This window comes from Stegostoma tigrinum, unplaced genomic scaffold (genome assembly GCF_030684315.1).
Source record: "Stegostoma tigrinum isolate sSteTig4 unplaced genomic scaffold, sSteTig4.hap1 scaffold_55, whole genome shotgun sequence".
Taxonomy (NCBI): domain Eukaryota; kingdom Metazoa; phylum Chordata; class Chondrichthyes; order Orectolobiformes; family Stegostomatidae; genus Stegostoma; species Stegostoma tigrinum.
In genome coordinates, this window is record NW_026728483.1 from 989,444 (window position 1) to 1,004,805 (window position 15,362).

A 15,362-nucleotide genomic window follows, 5' to 3' on the forward strand; every position below is an offset into this window, starting at 1 on the left:
GTCAAATGGAGTGCAGATGTTCTTGATGGCAGGGATGTACAGAACAAAGGAGTCACAGTCATTCTTCATACCCTTAAACTAAGATGAGGAGATATTTCTTCACCCAGAGACTGATGAGCCTACAGAATTCACTACCACAGAAATCAATCAATGCTAAAACATTGCACAGTTTCAAAAAGGAGTTTGGGTTTAGCACTTGGAACTAAGTGGATCACAGGATATAAGGTTAAAGGAGGAACAGGCTACTGTGTTGGATGATTGGATATATTCATAATGAATGATAAAGCAAGCCTGAAGGGCCAAATGGCCCATTTCTCATTCTACTTCTTATGTTTCCGTGCAAAGTGAATGGCCACAAACTTGGCGGATAGAATATAATGTGGAAAATGTCAGTTGTGCACTTTGGCAAGAAGAATAAAAGAGCTATATGTTTTTAAAATGGAAAAAAGATTGCAGAAAGCTGCAGTGCAGGAGGAATTTGAAGCTCCTTGTGCATGAATCATAAGAAGTTAGCAACCATGCTCAGCAACTAAGAAGGAGGTGTCCTGTTGGCCTTTAAAAGGAATGGAATAAAAGAAGAGGGAAGTATTGCTAAAACAATACAAAGTACGAGACAGACCACATATCAAACACAGCAAATAGTTTTGGCCCTTCATCAAAGGAAAGAAATCTCAACATTGGAGGCAGTCCAGAGAAGGTTAACTAAGTTGATTCTAGGTACAGAAGGATCTTCTTTCTAAGGAGGTCAAATAGGTTGGACTTGTACTCTTTAGAATTTAGAAGAGTAAAAGGTTACCTTATTAAAACATACAGGATTCTTAGGGGGCCTGTTAGTGTCGATGCAGAAAGTTTGGTTCCTCTTGGAGGAGAATCTACGACCAAAAGGGCATCATCTCAGAATAAGGTGTGACATATTTAAGACAGGGATGAAAATGAATTTATTTCCTCTGAGGGCTTGATTTTGTGGCATTGTTTACTCCAGAGGCCTGTTGAAGCTGGGTTACTAAGAATATTCAAAACAGAGATAGCCATGATCTGATCGAATGGTGAAGCAAATTCAATGGGCCAAAAAGCCTACTTCCATTCCTTCATTTTATGGCTTTATGACCCCTACATTCCTGGGTTTTTCAGTCCTCACACACTCTTTGGAACAATGTCTTTCAAGTATTTATTGTTTGCCACTATCCCTTTAGTTAAACTGCTTCACCTCATGCATCGTTTTGTTTTGCTTTTGACATTTCACATTTTATATGGGGTAACACAATGCAAGTTGATCAACAACAAAAAGAACAAGAGCAAAGTTGCTGGAAAAATCCCAGTAGGTCTGGCAGCATCCGTGAAGGGAAAAATAGAGTTAACGTTTCGGGTCTAGTGACCGAACTCAGAACAGTGAGCAAAGATCACCACTCTTTGCAATTATCATCTTTTGATTTCGTAGATATATCTGCCACTAACCTAACCCGTCGATCCAGGCTGAGGATTCATTACCACACAAGTTTGCTTTCCTGCACTGAATACTGGGTCCTTCTGTCTCGGAGTGAGAATCACACCAACATTTCTGACTCAGGAGGAGGGCCACTGCTGACTAAACCACACTGTATCCCAGATCCCCTCACGTTTTGCTGTATTGAACTCTATCTGCCGTGTCATTTCCCATTCTGGTGGCCTATTGCAGCTGATCAGAATCATCCTCATTGTTTGGGCTCCTGCAAGCTTGGCAATCGTGGTAAATTTTGGAACTTCACGCTCTATTACTCATGTTGAGGTGTGCAATAATAAGATGGTAACTATACCAGGGGATTTCAACTTCCTCAACATTGCTTGAGATAGTCATAATCAGTGAATCACACAATATATGAGGCCCTTCAACCCACTGAGTCTGCACTATCAAGGACATACTACTATATACACTAGACCCACTGTCAACACACTAGGTCATAGCCTTGAACGTAATGACACGTCAAGTGCTTTTTAAAGATTCTGAGATTTCCCGTCTCAACTATAATCCCAGAGAGTGCATTTTAGACCCCTCTGGGTGAAAAAGATCTTCCCCTAATCCCCTTTAAACCTACTGCCTTTCATTTTAAAATAATGTCCACCTTGTTATCGAGTGTAAAGTGCATAGTGTAAAGAGGAGTTGGATTTCTAATTACGCGTTCAGCAGAGTTTATTGTGTCAACATATAGAAGGTCCATCAAGGGACAGTCCAGTCCCAGATCTAATTCTTGGGAACAAAGTTGCCAAGTTGTTTAAGGTGGTAGTGGGCAGAATTTATTGATAACAACCACTGTTATGAAAAAGAAAATGGTAGTTTGCAAAAAAAATAATTTTGGATTGGAGGAAGGCAGATGCTATTAAAATAAAGCAGGATCTGACCAAAGTAGACCAGGTTCAGCTACGTCTGGCAAATTCTACAGTAGAAAGTGAAGGTGTGATTGAGAAGAAAATGGGGAAAGCACAGGCCCAACATGTTTCCTTTGGGATGAAATTTGGAAATAACAAGACAAAGAACCCTGGATGTGTAGGAATATTCAGAATTGGTTAAGAACAAAAAAAAGGCTTTCAGTAGGTGCAAAGGGAGCAAATGATGGAGGCCCCAGTGGAGTATAGAAAGCTCAGAGGGAACTTAAAGCAGTTCGGAGGAAACAGGCGCATGAAAAAACATGAAGATAAAATTTGACAGATCCCAAGATATTTCACAAGTACATGTAGGGGAAGAAGATAACCAGAGAAAGAATGGGGCCCATTAGGGTCCGGGGGCAAACTTTATACCGTACAGAAGGACACTGGTAGAATGTTTCACTTTAGTCTACATTCAAGAGGAGGAAGATGGAGGTAGAGAACTTGGGGACAGGGACTGAGGTACTTGAGCAGACTGACGGAGGGAGTGAGGCTTGGCCAGGCCTAAAAGTAAATAATTCTCTCGGTCTGAAGGGGTTGTATCGTATGCTGCAATGAGAGATGAGAGGAAATTACAGGGGCTCTGACCCAAACTTTCAATTCTTCTCTGGCTACAGGGGAATTGGTAGAGGACAACTAATGTGGTACCATTTTTCAAGGAGCGAGAGAGAGATATATCAGGAATTACAGACCAATGAATCTCACATCAGTGGGAGGGAAACAACTGGGGAAATTCTGGAGGAGAGAATTCATCTCCACTTGGAAATGCAAGGTTTGATCAGCATGGCTTCATCAAAGTGAGGTCACACTTCACAATTTTGATACAATTTTGCAAGGTATGTAGGTGCCCAGATTTTCACAAGGGTTTTGATAAGCTATAACACATTAGGCTACTTAATAAGATAATAGTCCATGATGTTGCTGTCGTATATTATCATGAACAGAGGACTGGCTCACTCATAGAAGACAGAATTGGGACAAGGGAAGCATTTGCAGACTGGCAACCTGCAGCTAGCAGAGCGCCGCACAGATTAGTGCTGGGGACACAATTATTTATGAAATACATTAATGCCTTGAATGACGAAAGAGAATATACTGTAGCTGATGACACAAAACCATGTGGGAAGGCAATTAGTAAGGATTAATCAAAAAGTCTGCAGAGAGATATTGACAGGCTAAGCAAATGGGCAAAAACTTAGCAGATGGAATATAATGTAGGGAAATCTGAGCGAATGTATTTTGGCAGGAAGAATAGAAAAGCTGGCTATTATTTAATGGAGAATGACTGCAGAAAGCTACAGAACAGAGGGATTTAAATATTCTCGTCTACGAATCACAAAAAGCAAGTATCCAAGTTCATTGGGTAATGAGGAAGGCAAATGGAATGGAATATAAAAGTATAGAGGTTTTGTTAAAATTGTACGAGGCAATTGTCAGATCTCAGCTGTAACACCGGAACAGTTTTGGGACACATATCTAAGGATGTGGAGGAAGTTCAAATAAGTTCCAGGAGGTTAAGAAGATTGAGTCTGTTCTCGTTGTAATACAGAAGAATGAGACGCCACCTTATTGAAACTTACAAGATTCTTGACAGGTTAGATGCAGAGAGTTTGTTTTCCCTTGTGGGAGAATCTAGGACCAGAGGGCATAATCTCAGAATAAGGGGTCACACATTTAAGACAGAGATTGGGAGGAATTTCTTCCCTCTGAGGGTTGAAAATCTGTGGAATTCTTTGCCACAAAAGACTATTGAGGCTGGTCATTCAGTAAATTTAAGGTTGAGATAGACAGCGGATATTGGGAAAAGGCAGGAAAGTAGACTTGAGAATTAACTGTTCTGCCATGGTCTCTTTGAATTGCAGGGCAGATTCAAAGGGCTGAATGGCCTATTTCTGCTTCTGTGCTCTATGCTTACATTGCAGCTGATGTAGTTTGTATGGATTTCAAAAACGCCTTTGACAAGGTCCCACATGTGAGACTGATAATAAAGGTAAACACATCTGGCACCACTGGCTGTTGCGATAAGGTAGTTCTAAAATGGCATAGTGGTAAGAGACAGAGCACAGAGGTAGAAGGCTGTTTGTGCGACTGGAAGCTTGTGTCAAATGGCGTACTGCAATGTTCCATATTGGGTCCCTCACTGTTCGTGATATATATAGCATAATGAGATATAGATGGGTTGGTCAGATGAGCAGATCAGTGGCAGACAGAATTTAATCCTGAAACATATCAGGTGATGCACATCGGAAGAAGTCACAAGACAAGGAGGTACTCAATGAATGGCAAGACACTAGGATGCTTAGGGGACACAGACGGATCATGGGGTGCTTGTCCACAGAACCTTGAAGGTGGCAGGACAGGTTAACAGGATTATTAAGAATGCGTGCTGAGAACTTGCCTTTATCAGTCATGGCACAGATGGTTTCAGCTGGAAGGTTACGTTGGAATTGTATAGAACTGTGGTTTCGCCAAATTTGGAATACTGTATGCAGTTCTCATCACCATGCTGTTGGAAGGATGTGATTGAATTGGAGGGGGTGCAGAGATTATTCACTAGGATATTGCCTGGGGCGGAGCACTTCAGCTATGAAGACTGGCTGGATAAGCTCAGGTTGTCGTCTTTAGAGCAGAGAAGGCTGAGGAGGGACGTGACTGAGGTGCAGAAGATTAGGAGGGGCAAGGTTAGCAAGCAGCTGTATCCTTAGTTGAAGGGTCAATAACAAGGAGACACAATTATGAGGTGAAGGGCAGGAGATGTAGAGGGGATTTGAGGAAAAATATTTTTACCCAGAGGGTGGTGGTAATCTGGAATGCACTACCCAGAAGGGTCATTGAGACAAGAGAGCTCACAACTTTTAACAAAGTGCTGGGATGAGCACATGAAATTAAAGGTTATTCTCCAAGTGCTGCAAAGTGGGATTAGTGCAGTTAGGTTTGCATAGACTTGATTGGCTGAAGGGCCTTCTGTATGCCATATTCCCAAATTCAAATCATGTATCTATCTCCAAAAATCAGTGTCCTAATACTTGGGAAACTGCTAATAGCGATCTTCTCATCTATTTATCATAACTTGCTGCTTCTGTCCTTCAGCCATCTTTTTTAACCAAATTTGATAGTGGCCTATATATTCCATGAATCTCAATTTTATAAATCAGTCTTTTATGTGCACCTTCCCCTCATCCTTATCGAGGAAAGATTGCACTGCTTCATGAAGGCAGGCTAAAGTAATTCAGCATTACAGCCCTACTCTGGTAGTATAATGACAGCATCAGTGACAGTACAATAAGTGCCTGAAATCAATTGTTTCAAAACTGGGTTCTGCAGTAGAGAGGTAATTGGAGATCTACAAACCAAATCATCTGTCATAACTTCAGATTAAATATATTGGAAAAAAGCATACTAACTAACGCGAGCTTCAATGGTGATAAATTAAATGTAACTAATTGGAACAGTAATATTCCTCTTCCAACCTTGCTAAGCAATGCCTCCCTGCACTGATAGGCGGGAAAGCTGCAGTCAAGAACAGATATTCACTATTTATCATCAAGTCGAAACAATTCTGGAATGCTTTTATTTGTCATGAATTTTTACTTATTGCAATTTGAAACTCGCAACTATATAGTGATGTGAAAAATATACAAAAGGATCCAGACCTTTTCTTGATTTATCAGGCTAACAATAGAAGAGCATTTGGATCAAGTGGATATACATTGTGAGTGCCCGTATCAAACACCAGTCCAGGGACTGACAGATATCACAGTTAGAAGCAAATACACACACCGGGGCAGCACAGTGGCTCAGCGGGTTAGCACTGCAGCCTCACAGCACCAAGTACCCGGGTTCGATTCCAGCCTCAGGTAACTGTGTGGAGTTTGCACATTCTCCCCATGTCTGCGTGGGTTTCCTCCGGGTGCTCCGGTTTCCTCCCACAGTCCAAAGATGCGCTGACTCAGTGGATTGGCCATGCTAAATTGCCCATAGTGTTCAGGGGTGTGTGTGGGTTATAGGGGGATGGGCTGAAGTGCCTGTTTCCACACTGTAGGGAATCTAATCTCATCTCCATGATAACTGTCAGGAAGTAGCTTTTTAAAAAGATGATCAGAACACTTCTTTACATGTAGCCCTTTGTATTATGAATATGCAATTAATAATAGATAGGTTAGTGATTGCTATTAATATGTAGGCATTCAATCAAAAAGGTTCGAGAACGATTGCCTACCTTAAAGGTTAAACACTGGAAGGAGCTCACATTTAGAAGGTAGAAGGAACTATGCAAAATCCATCAGATATTTGGAGAATCACCAAGCGATACAAAATATACACTGCTCCTCAAATGGATTCAAAGAGGAAATTGGTTAATATGTTAAAGCATGTACAGTCATAGCAACAAGGAGCAGGAATAGCAAGGACAGGATTTGCTGCCCATCCATAGTTCCTCCAAATTGTTTGACTATTTCAGAGTGCAGTTAAGTGTCAACCACGTTATTGTGGACCTGGAGTCATATGGAGGTGAGATCAAATAAGAATGGCAGAGCTCCTTTCTTAAAGAACATAAGTGAATGAGTCAAGTTTTTATAACGGTGAATAGTGTAACAGTGATGGTGTAACCATCACTGAGACCAGCTTTGTTTATGATTATATCAATTTGAGCATGTGTTGGATAACTGGCCTCCTCAAGCCTGCTTCACCATTCAATAAGGTCGTGGCTGACTTGACTGCAATGTCGGCTCCACATTCCTACCTACCCCCAAAATTATATTGAACTGAATTCAAATTCCATCAGCTGTTACAGTGGAATTTACGCCTATACTCTACAGCATTGTCCCAGGCCTCCGGATTACTAATCCTGTGACATTAATAGTGCTTCACTGACTACCCCAGCATGTCAATCCCCGTTCTGAGCATACTTCTTGGCTGAGGCGCCACATTTTCTGGAGTACAGAATTACAAAGTTCACCTCTCTGTGAGTGAAGAGGTTCCTCATCTATCGCTGTTGTTACATTTTATTCTGAGATTGATCTCAGGTTCTACAGCCTGATCTCTTAATTCAAATTACAATAACTTGGCTTTTCAAATGCCCTGTCACATTATCCTTGCCAAGAGATTCAATGTTCATGGTTTATGTACAGCAGAAGAAATGTCCATGTTGATTTTTCTTCATTTAAGTGCCGTCACCAATCTTATAGACACTACAAGTGCATATTGTCATGGGAGAGGTTGAATGAGCAAAATCGGACCTTCATTTCTTCCCCACCCCAGCCTCAAAAAGTTTTGTCTTCATTTCAAATTTTTCACATCCAATGGATAATTCTGTACCTTTCTGGTCGCTTCAAGAAGTGCATCCGACCCAAATTATCCCGCGTGTCTAATCTTAAAAATGAGAATATCTTCTGATATCCTCACTGTCGAACAAATCCATTGTATACTTAACATAGGATTCAGGTCAAGTTTGTTTTTTTCCCCACTGTTTGTTTAACTTCCTGGCCAATGCCCCACGATTTTTCAGGAAACTATTAGTCTCTCTCTCTGTATCAGAACATTCTTCAAAAAACTAATACTTTCTCCAAATCTTGATATAACAACTGGCCAGTTTCGGTGCGAGATGAGTTCCACAGCGCAAACTCATACTTGAACCTTTTAGCCATATAAATCATTTGACAAGCAGATTCTAGGGAGTCAATCTGCAGGATCAAGTGACATCTGAAATGCTGTACATTTACTGCAAACAGTCAAGTTCAGTTTTTCTGGCATCCACAAATCTTTGACAGCATGGCCGTGGGTGTGAATCACCTAGGTCTGGCCAAATCAGTAAAATCCCACTCCTTTTCTCATCTGAACACTGCCCCAGAGCAATATCATGTGAAAGCACTGCACTTTCCACATACATGGTGGCAATGCCTAGGTCTATCTCACCACCCCCTCATTCATTTCTTCCACTGTCTCTACATAACCGGATAGTTTCCATCTATTAAATCTCGTGCAGAACGAAGCCATTATCTTTGGTCCTTGAAAGGAGGTCTGCTTGCTAGCTACCAGTTTTCATTGTACCAGTTGTTATTTTGACCCAGAGTTTAAATTCTGGCCACATAGGCCTGATGTCACAAAGTCTACTTATTTTCACATCCACAACATTTGGCCCCAGGTAAGTCCGTTAGTTTTGAAACCCGACCGCATTGATTAACTCTGAACATGACCATTCTTATGAATATCAAGTTGGCCTCCCAAGTTCTCCTTTTCTTTAACATGGCATCATTTCAAAGTCCGTTGACTCTGTCTTAACACGCACCAAGTTCCATTCACCCATCTTTCTCTGCGCACTCTGATCTACAATGGCTCACAGTTAAGCAGTGCCTTGGTTTTCACATTGCTGTCCTGGCTTTCAAATCCCTCCCTGACCTGGCAACACTCATGCACATCCCCTGATAATGTCCTACTCGTAGCCCCTCTAGGAACATGAGCTCCTTTAATTCCAGCCTCTCAACACAATTTGTGCTGTTCCATCATCGACAGCCTGACATTCAACTTCCTCGGGCCTAAACTTTAGAATTACCTTGCTGAACTTCTGCATCATTGTTTCCTCTTTCAAAACAGTCCTTAAAATCTACCTCTTTGGTGAGGTTACAATCATCTACCTTCGGATCTCTTTCAGTACTCAGTATCAATTTTTACTCTATAAAGCTCCTATGACATGCCTTGGGATGTTTTATAAAGTCATGTCACAGAAGCTGTTGTGGCAATTGCTCAGAATATGGTTATATTCTGGGCTGAAATTCTCCATGACACTCATCATTGAAGTATTTTTCTGTTATAAAATGGGTAAATAGTACAGTGACTTCAGGCCAAGGGATGATGTGGTTAAACGCCAAAGTTGCACTCCGTGCTATTGGCATCATGAAGACAGTGTCTCCCTTTCATTTGAAGAAATCTTCTGTATTTTCTCAAATACTTTCTTCATTGTACTTTTGTTGTTGATGGTTTCCAATGAACATAAACCATTACTTGCCTTTTCAATTTCAACCTTCCTTACGTTCTCTTAATTTCTTTTGCTGTACCTGATTTGAAACAAACCATTCCTCTTTTAATTCACTGTCCTCCTCAGTCCTTCATGTAGTTATTTCCCAATCATTAAGAAGACATCCTGTTGCTTTCCTCACTCACTCTAGTCTAAGATGCCTGTCTGCCCTTATCAGATTGCATTTTCAGCAACTTTATAGACAAACGTCCTTTGAGTGGAAGGTTGTAAGGTCATGCCGAACTGATGTCTCAACAACTGCAAAACCAAGCTAATTGTAATCAATGACATCTGACAACAGGCAAGCAAGGAAGCTCACAACAAAACACAGCACGAGATTACAAATTCTGGAATGTGTGGATGTACTTACAACAGAGCGCTTTCTGGAGTCGGCGGATCTGCATTGCTGGCCGATATGCAGAAAAACGCACGGTTGTTTAAATCACCTGCATTCAAAAAAATCTTTAGATACATTTTTCCTAACTGTTAGTACAAACGATTTCAATTGGAACACGTGCTCAACTACTCTGCAATGAATACAGGGGGATAAATATCTGCCGAAGAATACAAGGCGCAGTAAAAGGAAATGATAACTACTAGGTTCAATTTATTTCCACATATTTTCAGGGATGGGAACATCACTGACAGGACCAGCATTTGTTACCCATTCCTCATGTAGGTGGTCAAAAGCTACATGAAATTCTTGTCATAACTGGCAAACAGCATCTGGTGGAACTCACGGAAGTCTCACTGTCAGCTTTATAGTAGGAGGGAAACGATTCAGATAATCACGCTTGGTGTAAAGCCTGCATTCTTGCCGCCTGGTTTTTCAGGGCCACAAAGGGTTTTGAGATCTGAAATTGTATATTTGACTCATGAGCACACATCAAACGCAAGTTGCCATGGATGCTATTCTGACAATTCTACGTTGCATGCAGCAAATATCTGATGAAATGATGTCGAGGAGGCAAGATATTGCCAATACTGGGATATCAGAGCTCAACGCTTAAAGTCCTTCAATGACACATTGCTGAAAGTATGATCACCAGGAACATGAATAACCCCTCTGCCAGAGTTATTTAAAGACACTGTCAGCTACTTGCAGATTAATTACTTACGGATTCATAGAGCATACAAACATAGAACAGTACAGCACAGGACAGGCCCTTCAGCACACAGTGTTGTGCTGAGCTTTTACCCTCAACCTAACGTCGAGTTAACCTCCACCCTTACCTTATACTATCATCCATATGCCTGTCTAATAGCTGCTTAAATGCTCCTAATGAAGCTGACTCCACTCCCCTCTCTGGCAATGCATTCCACGCTCCTGCCACTCTCTGAGTAAAGAACCTACTTCTCACATCTTCTCTATATCTACCTCCACTTACTTTTAAACTATGCCTCCTCATAAGAGCTACCTTCACCCTCGGAAAAAGTCTCTGGCTATCCACTCTCTATCGATATTCATACCAGTCATTGCCAAAATGTATGTGTGTTGATATTTTTTAGACTTCTTTAAAGTTGCCAAGGTCCACATCTAAGTTCTGAAGGACTCTGTGAAAACTTCAAGGCTGCTGCACAAATCATTCACAGACATGGATGCAGCAATAGACATCTGCAAAAAACCATGTAGGTCAATGCTTCATATCCTGGCAAATGTCATCATGCTTTCAAGTTGCAAGTCTGCTTTGCCAGCCACTTTTGGCCATCAAAAAATTAAGGGGTAGCTACTGAGCTAAAGAGCCAAGCAACTAACAACTGGGCTTCTGACTCTTACACACAACATAGAACATAGAAAAGTATAGCACAGTGCAGGCCCTTCGGCCTACGATGTTGTGCCGTGGAATAATCCCAATCCAAAAATAACCGAACCTAACTTACATTCCCCTCAATTCACTGCGTCCATGTGCATGTCCAGCAGTTGCTTAAATGTCACTAATGGCTCTGCTTCCACCACTACCACTGGCAAAGTATTCCATGCACTCACAACTCTCTGGGTGAAGAACCTCCCTCTGACATCTCCTCTATACCTTCCTCCTAACACCTTAAAACTATGCCTCGTGGCAGTCAGTCCTGCCCTGGGGAAAGGTCTCTGCCTATCAACTATATCCATGCCTCTCATTACCTTGTACACCTCGATCAGGTCACCTCTCTTCCTCCTTCTCTCCAGAGAGAAAAGTCTGAGCTCAGTCAACCTCCTCAACCTGGTAAACCTCCTTTGCACCCTCTCCAAAGCCTCCACATCTTTCCTATAATAGGGCAACCGGAACTGGACACAATATTCCAGTGTGGTCTCACCAGGGTTTTGTAGAGCTGCAGCATAACCTCGCGGCTCTAAAACTCAATCCCCCTGTTAATGAAAGCCAAAACACCATCTGATTTCTTAACACCCTTATCCACTTGTGTGGCAACTTTGAGGGAGCTCTGCACTTGAACACCAAGATCCCGCTATTCCTAAACACTGCAAAGAATCTGCCTTTCATCCTATATTCAGCATTTAAGTTCGACCTTCCAAAATGCATCACCTCGCATTTATCCAGGTTGAACTCCATCTGCCATTTCTCAGCCCACCTCTGCATACTGTCAATGTCTCGCTGAAGCCTGCAATAACCCGATACTATCAATGGCACCTCCAACCTTTGTGTCAGCAGCAAACATACTAACCCACCCCTCAACCTCCACATCCAAGTCATTTCTAAAAACTACAAAGAGCAGAGGCCCAAGAACAGAACCCTGCGGGTCACCACTCAGCACTGACCTCCAAGCAGAATATTTACCATCTACAACCACTCTCTACATCCTGTCAGCCAACCAATTCTGAATCCAGACAGCCAAGTCACCCTGATTTCCATACCTCCTGACTTCATGAAAGTGCCTGCCGTGGGGAACCTTATCAAATGCTTTGCTGATGTCCATGTACACCACATCCACTGCTCGCCCCTCATCAACCTGTCTCATGACCTCCTCAAAGAACTCAGTCAGATTTGTAGGGCATGACTCGTCCCTCAGAAAGCAATGCTGACTCCCTTTAATCACGCTCTGTGCATGTGCAACAGCACATCCACATGAAATTTGACAGGGCAGGTCCTCGTCTTCCTGAAACAAATTTTCTGCTGTCTGGATAACGCTGGGGAGGCTTCCAGCGCTTGGCAGGGGCAGCAATTGACAGAGTTGCATGATTGGGACTACAGTAGGTGAAAATAAAGGCATCACCTACTCACTAACACTCAGTTGGGTTTCTACCAGGGCCACCCAGCTCCTGGCCTCATTGATGCCCTGGTTCAAACATGGACAAAAGAGGTGAGGGAGTGAGGGCGACAGTCATTGTTCTTGACATCAAGGCCACATTTGACCAAATGTGGCATCCAGGGAACCGAGCAAAACTGGTTTTAACGGGAATTGGGGGAAAGCTCCCTGCTCGTAGGAGTCAGAATGAGCGCAAAGAAGATGGATATGTTTGTCTGGAGTTAGAATCTTGGTGGCACACTGCATGGAAATAAGCCTTTCTGCCCAATACATTTTGCATCCAGAGATTATCTATTAATATATGAGATTCAATGGCAAGCCATTCAGAACTGAAATCAGGAAGCACTTTTATCTTAATACAAACAACAGTCAAGATCTCAAATACTCTCTCGTAAAAGAATGTGGGTGCTGGATCAATAACAATGTGTGTGACTGAAATTATTTTTGATAGCTAAGGGTACGAAAGGATATAGAAGAAAGGGAGGTAAACAGACTGACGACAAAAAATGCCGGAGACCACAGTAGGTCAGGCATCAGCCATGGAGAGAAAGCAAACTAATGTTTTGAGTCGACATGACTTTTCAGCAGGCAAATAGAGTTGAAGTTGAGACTAGCCGTGGTTTAACTGAATGGTTTATGCACATAACAGCAAAACCTGTCTGCTTCTGCACCCATTCAGAATGGTTCCTTCCATTTGATGTACTGTTTTTCCAACCAAACTGAACCACTTCACAATTTTCTGTATTACATTTAATCTACTACATCAACTGGTGCCTCTCCTCACCTTGACCTCAAACTCGCAGCCTCACTACACTCCCAAACCTCTGGGTTGTGCCCTCTCCTGATTTTCAATCTCCAAGTAAGAGCCTCTTTTTCCTTCCCTCCGTGACCTCAAGGTTGCAGTCTCTGCCTCCTCACCTCCTGCTGCTGTTCAACAATAAATAGAACACAGAACATAACAGCACAGTACAGGCCCTTCGGCCCTCGATGTTGTGCCGACCTGCCATACCGATCTCAAGCCCATCTAACCAACACTATTCCATGTACGTCCAAATGCTTATCCAATGACAACTTCAATGTACCTAAAGTTGTCGAATCTACTACCATTGCAGGCAAAGCGTTCCATTCCCTTCCTGCTCTCTGAGTAAAGAAACTACCTCTGACATCTGTCCTGTATTTTTCACCCCTCAATTTAAAGCTATGCCCCCTCGTGCTCACCGTCACTATCCCAGGAAAAGGCTTTCCCGATCCACCCTATCTAATCCTCTGATTATTTTAGATGTTTCAATTAAGTCACCTCTCAACCTTCTTCTCTCTAATGAAAACAGCCTCAAGTCCCTCAGCCTTTCCTCGTAAGACCTTCGCTCCATACCAGGCAACATCCTAGTAAATCTCCTCTGCACCCTTTCCAAAGCTTCCACATCCTTCTTATAATGCGGTGACCAGAACTGGACGCAATACTCCAAATGCGGCTGCAGCAGAGCTTTTACAGCTACACCATAACCTCTTGGTTCCAGAACTCGATCCCTCTATTAATAAAAGCTAAAACACTGTATGCCTTCTTAACAGCCCTCTCAACCTGGTTGGCAACTTGCAAGGATCTGTGTACATGGTACAATTTTATTTCATTTCATTCATCTAATATTTGATGTTATAGCAGCACCAAGTAGATCTTAAGACTAAAAATGGTAGGAGATCCCAGACCCGTGTTATGCTGCTCTTGCTCAATGTGGGAGCTCAGGGACGTGTCTGATGTCCGTGACTCCTTCACGGGCAGGAAGCGTGTCCAGCTGCAGCTCTCGTTAGACCGCATGATGGCTCTGGAGCTGTGGATAGACTCACTTTGGAGCATCCGCAATAGTACATTCAGCAAATTGGTCATTTCGCTAATGAGGATAGCTGAGGGAGAAAGGGAATGGGTGACCAAAAGGCAGAAAAAAAAGCAGGAAGGCAGTGGTGTCCCCTGTGGTCATATCCCTCCAAAACAGGAAGGGCAAGAAAAAGAGTGGAAGGGCTATAGCCACAGGGATTCTATTGTAAGGGGAGGAGATAGGCGGTTCTATGGTCAAAAACATGCTATGTTGCCTCCCAGGTCCACCGGTCAGAGATGTGTCAGATTGACTGTAGGACATTCCGAAGGGGGAGGGTGAACAACCAGCTGTCATGGTGCATATAGGCATCAATGATATGGGTTAAAAAAACACACAATGAGGTGCTACATGCAGAATTTAGGGAGTTCGGAGCCAAGTTAAAAAGTAGGACCTCAGAGGTAGTAATCTCAGGATTGCTACCAGTGCCACATGCTTGTCAGAGTAGAAATGAAGAAATAGGCAGGATAAATGAGTGGCTTGAGAGATGGTGCAGGAGGGAGGGGTTCAGATTTTTGGGACATTGGGACCGGTTCTGGGGGAGGTGGGACTATTACAAATTGGACCGTCTACACCTGGAGCCAATGTCCTCGGGGCTGCTTTTGCTAATGCTGTTGGGGAGGATTTAAACTAGTGTGTCAGGGGGATGGGAGCCAAATGCACAGGTTAGTGGGCAGTAACAAGATAATAACTACAGCCTGTAAGGAACTAGATAATGAAGTCAGTGTGACTAAGAGGAAGAATAGACACAGAGCAGATGATGAATGCAGACGGACAGGTGATCTGAGGTGCATTTGTTTCAATGCAACAAGTGTGTAGTGAGCTATCAACGCAAG